The sequence below is a fragment of the Eschscholzia californica genome, unplaced genomic scaffold, assembly GCF_041429995.1.
Source record: "Eschscholzia californica isolate CP2 unplaced genomic scaffold, dmEscCali1.0.p SCAF_5, whole genome shotgun sequence".
NCBI classification, from domain to species: domain Eukaryota; kingdom Viridiplantae; phylum Streptophyta; class Magnoliopsida; order Ranunculales; family Papaveraceae; genus Eschscholzia; species Eschscholzia californica.
The window spans coordinates 42,817,448-42,825,078 of NW_028238472.1; the positions used below are offsets into that span (position 1 = coordinate 42,817,448).

General features: G+C 39.9%; 1 long non-coding RNA gene across 1 annotated transcript; it reads right to left on the reverse strand.

The window, feature by feature from the left end:
* Positions 1 to 221: 221 nt before the first annotated feature.
* Positions 222 to 1,606, reverse strand: LOC147539396 (uncharacterized). The gene is made up of 2 exons (XR_015225557.1): positions 1,487 to 1,606; positions 222 to 557 (listed from the first exon to the last, which is right to left on the reverse strand). It is a non-coding gene; the product is annotated as an uncharacterized LOC147539396 (long non-coding RNA).
* Positions 1,607 to 7,631: the final 6,025 nt, after the last annotated feature.

Here is a 7,631-nt window from a genome sequence, read left to right on the forward strand (position 1 = left end):
TTGATTGTCTCTGGAACTTATGTAATCTTGTATTTAAGAAAGTGGATTTTTGGTTTAATGGCAAATGAGACATTTTAAACGGTTCCCAATTTTTTTTTTAGGTTCACTCCGTTTTGAATCCCATTTTTTTTCACTTATTTTGAATAATATTTATCCTCTCTCGATAATCAAGAGAGTTAGTCAGCCGTATCAACTGCTCAGAGACATACTCTCCACAAGAATGCAGTTATCACTTTACATATTTATTTAACACACAGTTCTTCTTTTTACATGGATGTTTTGTGAACCACAACACTGTCAGAGAAACTACAAGCTCTTACAGAAAATGATGCCCCCTGATTAAACAGATTTCAAAGCAGTAGAATGCAAGCATACGGGCACCCTTTTCATCTCGTTGTTCTGTCACAACATCAGAACTGAGCTATACCATTAGCATTTGAGGTTGAAGATGAAATGCATCTTGCTTCGAAAGCCAAAGTCTTAATGGTGCCCCTGCATGGACCTCCAAAGGTTTCGGCTGAAAAATTAATGGCACAATTGTTCTTCCCGATGCACGCCTGAAAGAAAAAAAGAAATTTGTGAACACCATCCATGAACAACTAAATATCGTGCAAAAGATACACATACTCGGACACAACAGAAAACGAAGTATGCGCATGACAGTCGCCTCTGCATGAGGCGTCCCATAGCTGGCGAATGCTACTTCAGAGATGATATCATCATTATCCACTGCAAGTGCATTTCTGGTGTCTTCTGATCGTTTGAGATTTTCCCTTGTGTATGAGACCAGACGTGGAGAGGCGGAAGATGAGATTGGGACACTTGACCACAAAGAGTTTTTGTATATTTCACCTCGATTGTAATCTCAAATGGATTTCCTCCTATTTCCTCAAACATCACTAGAAGATTTTTTCAGAGTTCAACCATGCTCTTGGAATATGGTACCTGGAAGTAAACTATTTATATTCTCTGATTCTTCCACAACCCTATCAAGACTAATGCAATTTACTCAAATGGAGGAGTCTTTGAACATAAAGTTTGACGCCAATAGTAGTTCCCAAGGATAAGTTATGTGCTTTTAGTTTTATAATTGTAAATGTGAACTGATGAACTAAAAAGTCCCCAAGAAACCATCTCAAAACTCTTCTAATTCTAACAGTACTAAACTTTTATGGAAAAGTCGGTCCCAACTGTAAGGTTTGCACAATTTGCACATATGGTACACGGGTTTGCATGGATTTACGGAGGTTTACACGGGGTTGCAGAGGGTTGTACAGGTGCACACAGGGGTCAAGGAGAGAAGCCTATAAACATATTGAAAATGGAAACCAAGCCTAAAAATGATGGCATGTTCTTTTAACTAGGAGCAACACAAAATTTGGTGTTTAGTCTAATTTCATATCTCTCTATGTGAAATACTACAAGAGCACAACACTCTGTTGTCTTAGTTAATTAAAGCATTCAATTTATGAAGATAAGTACATACCAGATTTGAGTAGGCTTTCCAAAAGCAGAAAGGAAGCAAGTAAGCACATTGGTGGAAGCTTTAAAAGAGGTTTTAGAATAGGATAAAACTTCAACTAGAAATATTCAACAAACACATAGTTTTCTGCTCGAACAGTACATATCCGAAAACTTTAAAATAGACGAGAGATTAAGCTCTAGGTTAAAGATTCGTATTAGATCTAAGAACATACTAAAACTCATAAAGGTACCTATTACAAACATGACTCATTTCAAAAACAAATTTATCCCCAAGAACAAATTTAGACCTCAAAATTAAGAAAATACATAAGAAATAGAAAACTTATCTTATAGTCTAAACCAACAAGAACGCAAAATTAAGTAAACTACATAAAACATACGAGTAAAGAAAAACAATAGAAAATTAACTACTTGTCTAGCCAAACCTCATGGGACTATGGGAGTGCCTACAAGTTTTCCACAATTTACATCAGGAAGCAAGTCATGAAAATGACGAAATATTCAAAATGCTCGTGTCAAAAATGTACACACACATAAAAAGGAATCAAAATTAAGATAAGAAAAACAGAAATAATGAAAAAACTATGAAACAAAAAGAAGAAAAATAAAGAAAGAGGGGGAAAGGGCACAAAAGAAAGAAAATAAGATGAAAAGAAAACGTAAAGCACAGAGAAAGACAACACGGGTCGTACAGCTTTTAGATCCTCTGGGATTGCCCAAAGGACCTTACTTGCACTTATAAACAAATGAGCGAGCTAACTAATGCACCTTGCTCTAGTCTATGACGATATAACATGACGTAAAAAAAAGTTATGAAGAAACACCTTTAAATGCACCTGATGAGTCCATAAAGAATTTGAGAGGTCCAACTCTCCAGATTTCAAACCAGTTAGCTTGTTTTGTCCTTTCAATCCTGCTCCGTTTTTCTCCAAGAATTCACCATAATTCTGCACCACAAAATGAAAGCATGGTAAAAAAAAGATGAACCAATGATCACCCGAAACAATTTTTGGTAAATTAGGAGATTATAAATGGAAATTGAATAAAAAGAAACTATGTAGGGGTTATTTGTTAAGAACTTTTATTAGATTTTCAAAGTTATTAAGAACTTCGAAATCCAACTTTACTGGTTGAGAACCTCTTTTAAGAACTTTGAAACTCAACGTCATTGGCTCATGTTAGCTGTATACTAGTTATTAGCTAGAATGCTAGATATAGTTACATATTAGCTGTCTAATTCAGTTTCCTAATTGTACAGTTTCCTAAGATTGTGTTACCGGGTTGTGTAGTTTCTTAAGATATAGTCCTAACTGGGTTTCCTAAGATAGAGTCTTGTGTTGGTCTATTGAATTACATCCTCCACACGTGTTCCATAACAAGGCGGGCTAAGCCTCCTATTATACAAGTTTACTACAGACGGAAACCTTCGAATTCCTGTCCTGCACATGCTCCTTCGCAATAAATCCCGTCTCAAGCGACGATCTCCTTATCGCGCTGCGTAAAGGTAAACGGCAATGTACTTATCCTATTCCTCCTTTTGTTTCATATAATAATTTGTCATCTTCCTCGTGTTCTTTTATTAACTCCCTTGGTCCTATTTCCATTCCTAAAACTGTTAAAGAAGTCATATCTCATCATGGTTGGCATAATGCAATGGTAGAAGGGAAACGACCTATAGGTTGCAAATGAGTATTCGCAATCAAGAAGGGAAACGACCTATACCTTGGCATACTGCAATGATAGAAGGGAAACGACCTATAGGTTGGCATAATGCAATGATAGAAGGGAAACGACCTATAGGTTGCAAATGAGTATTTGCAATCAAGGTCAATTCTGATGGGTCCACTGCACGATTAAAACTCGTCATGTGGCAAATGGTTCTGCCCAAACCTATAGAGCGGACTATTCGGAAACCTTTTGTCCTGTTGCGAAATTGACATCTGTTCAATTGTTTTTTTCGATGGAAGCTACATATAAATGGTATTTGCATCAACTGGATATCAAGAATCTATTTCTTCATGTGAACATCTAGAGGAAGTGTACATGGAGCAACCTCCTGATTCCGTTGCTCTGGGGAGTGAACGAGTTTGTCGTCTTCGAAAATTGTAGGAGGCAGTTTCCAAAACTAGTAAGAAGCGGTTTAGGATGGTTTCTTAGATTGGCGGTTTAAGGCAGTTTCCAAATATGACATTGGCGGTTTAGATGCATTGGCGGTTTAGTGCCAATTCAATTTGGTTTCAATTTTGGTTTCTAAATTTCCTGGTTATGTCGGCTTATAACATATTTAAATAGGGATTGAGTGCTTGACTAAACCACATCAACAAACACATCAACAACTCTTCTTTAGAGAGCCAGAGAGAGAGAGCAAGAGTGAGAGAAATTTTTCATAGTTTTTTGAGCGGTGTTAAATTTCTCGGTCGTCGAAGATTTAGTATAGAAGGTTAATTTCTATACGGTACCATCTTGGGACGAACTTGCGGGTTGTGTTAGTCGTCTTCATCTATCCTTCAATAAAGATTTCTTGTTCGCCCGAGGACGTAGGCTTTAAAGCCGAACCTCGTTAAATTCTGTTCGCATATTTGATTTTGGCTTAGCTTTTCAATTAATCTTCATAATCGGATCAATTTCTAGGATAGGTTCGATAGCTTCCGCAACTTTTAGTTATAACAATTGGTACCAGAGCCTTGTTGAGATTGAACGAAGAAAGAGATGAGATCGAGAAGTGGTACGGTCAAATCAGGAAAATATGAGATAGAGAAGTTCAATGGGAAAAACGATTTTTCTTATTGGCGGATGCAGATGAAGAATCTGCTAATCTCGCAGAAATTACACAAGACGTTGACGGGAAAGAAACCAGGAGATATGTCAGATGAGGATTGGGAGGAGTTAGATCTCGAAGCACGGGCTACCATTATGTTGTGTCTTGAGAGGGACGTGACATTCCTAGTAGACGAAGAAACAACGGCGGCGAGTGTGTGGTTAAAGCTAGAAAGCAGTTTCATGACGAAAACTTTAACGAATCGGGTCTACTTAAAATCCAAATTATTCACATGTAGAATGGAAGAGGGTTCTTCTATTCAGGAATATGTGAATAGGTTTGACAGGATTATCTCAGATTTGAAGGATATTGATGTTAAGGTTGAGGATGAGGACCAAGCCCTCATATTGTTACTTTCATTGCCTAAATCCTATGAGAACCTTGTTCAAACTTTGATGCTTGTTGGTGACAGTCTAAGCATGGAAGAGACGAGAAATTCGTTATTAGCGGATGACCTTCGTAAGGTTGCTACTAGCAGTATGGCGTCGGGTGGAGTAGACAAGGATCAAGCACAAGGGTTGTTTGTAACGAGGGGGAGAAGTAATGAAAGGGGAAAGGGAAAGGGCGGGAAATCTAGATCCAAATCTAGAGGCTCTTTCAAGAAAACGTGCTTTAGTTGTGGTGAGCTTGGCCACTTTAAAGCGGCTTGTCCAAAGAGAAACTTGAAGCAAAAGAACGAAGGCTACAAGGGGAAACAAGAGATGCAAGAGGCGGGATATGTGTCAGAAGACCCTGACGAATGTTTCTCGGTGACAGAGGTGTCTGAGAAGATCTCCGATAAGTGGATGCTTGATTCAGGGACGTCACACCATATGTGTCCAAATAGGGAGTGGTTTACTACCTATAGGAGTATAGATGGTGGTACAGTTATACTCGGTGATGATAGTATATGTAAAACTGTGGGACTCGGAACAATACGTATCAAGATGCACGATGGAGTGGTGAGAACATTGACGGACGTAAGACACATACCCGATTTACGGAAAAATCTAATTTCCCTTGGTGTGTTGGAGAGGAACGACTGTAAGATAATTATAGAGAATGGCTCCATAAAAGTCGTTAAGGGTTATTTGGTGGTAATGAGAGGTACTCGTTACGGTAATTTATACAAACTTTTAGGGACAACAATTACTGGAGATGTAGCAGTAGGAATCAGTGGAAGGGATCCAACGGCTAGTACGAGGCTTTGGCATATGCGCCTTGGGCATATGTCAGAAAAGGGTCTATCTTTGATGTGCGGGAAAGGCTTGTTGAAGGACATGAAGAAGCCTTGCATGGAGTTTTGTGAGCATTGTGTGTTCGGGAAGGCACACACGGTGACGTTCTCTACAAGCAAGCACAGGAGCAAAGAGGTATTAGACTACGTACATACCGATGTCTGGGGACCGGCAAAGTTACCTTCCAAGGGTGGTTCCAGGTATTTTGTTACATTCGTTGATGATCATTCGAGATTTGTCTGGCTTTATTTTCTAAAGCATAAGAATGAGGTATTCAACATATTCTTGGTGTGGAAAGCAATGGTTGAGAACAAAACTGGTCGAAAGCTGAAGACGTTAAGATCAGATAATGGGACCGAGTACACGGATGGGGCATTCAAGGAGTTTTGTAATCAGGAAGGCATTGTGAGGCACTGGACAGTAGTAAACACACCTCAGCAGAATGGAGTCGCAGAGAGATTGAACCGTACACTACTTGAGAAGGCTAGATGTATGCGCTCCAATTCGGGATTAGGCGTAGAATGGTGGGCAGAATCTGTTGCTACAGCTTGTTATATTGTGAACAGGTCTCCACATTCTTCTTTAGATGGCGGCATACCTTACGAGGTGTGGTCAGGTGAACATGCAGATTACGAGAGACTTAAGGTTTTCGGTTGTACGGCCTATTACCATGTTAAAGGTAACAAACTTGACAATAGAGCAAAGAAGGCAATTTTCTTAGGATATGCTACAGGAGTCAAGGGTTATCGGCTATGGTGTACGGAAGACAAGAAGTTTGTAATCAGCAGAGATGTGGTGTTTGATGAGTCATCTATTGTAGCTATGGCGAAAGCTACGGTGCCTAGTTGTGGTGATGTTGGGTCTACTAAAGCTCAAGTAGTGGAAGTAGAAACCGAAGACCAACGGGTTTCTAGGAATCATGATCAGGTGGAGCATCAGGATAAAACTCAGGATGAGGAAATTGATGAACCCGATCATGAGGAGGTTCAAGGGGAAGGTACACAAGTTTTACAACAACAACAGCAGGATGTTTCGGTACACACTAGTCCGAAACGGTTATATAAGCCGGTACAGAGGTTAGGGTCAGACAAACCTCTTAGGCATTACGGGCAGGCAAATGTGGTTGAATATGCACTCTCGGTGGAAGACGACGAGCCGGTCACCTTCAAACAAGCTATTACCGCGGAGGAAAGAGAGAGTTGGTTGGTTGCTATGCAAGAAGAGATGGAGTCTCTTCACAAGAACCAGACATGAGAGGTTGTCCCATTGCCCGAAGGTAAGTCTGTTATTGGTTGTAAATGGGTGTACAAGAAGAATGAGGATTCTTCCGAAATCAAGGGTACAAGGTATAAGGCAAGACTAGTGGCCAAGGGTTATGCACAGAAAGAAGGGGTCGACTACAATGAGATTTTCTCACCGGTCGTGAAACATACTTCTATTCGGGTGCTATTGAGTATTGTTGCTCATAGTGATCTTGAGCTGGAACAACTCGATGTTAAAACCGCCTTCTTGCACGGTGATTTGGAAGAAGAAATTTATATGGCTCAACCTGAGGGATACAAGGTTGAGGGTAAAAAAAATCAAGTATGTCGTTTGAGGAAGTCTCTTTATGGATTGAAACAATCCCCTCGCCAATGGTACAAATGATTTGATTTTTTCATGCTAAAGCATGGTTTTCGCAGAAGTGACTATGATTGTTGTGTATACATCAAGAAGCTTCGCGAAGGTGACTTTATTTATCTCCTTTTGTATGTGGATGACATGCTTATTGCTTCTCGAAGCATGGTGGAGATAGATAAGTTAAAATCTCAACTCAGTCAAGAGTTTGAGATGAAAGACATGGGCGCTGCAAAGAAGATACTGGGAATGGAGATTAAGAGAGAGCGGTCAAGTAAGAAACTGTACTTGAATCAGAAAGGTTACATCGAACGAGTAGTTTCTCGATTCGGGATGCAGAATGCGAAGGCGGTGTCAACACCTTTGGCACCACACTTCAGGCTCTCGGGAAAACAATCTCCCACTACTACGGTGGAGAAGGATCATATGGATCGTGTACCGTATGCTAGTGCAGTTGGTAGTTTGATGTACGCTATGGTGTGTACTCGTCCGGA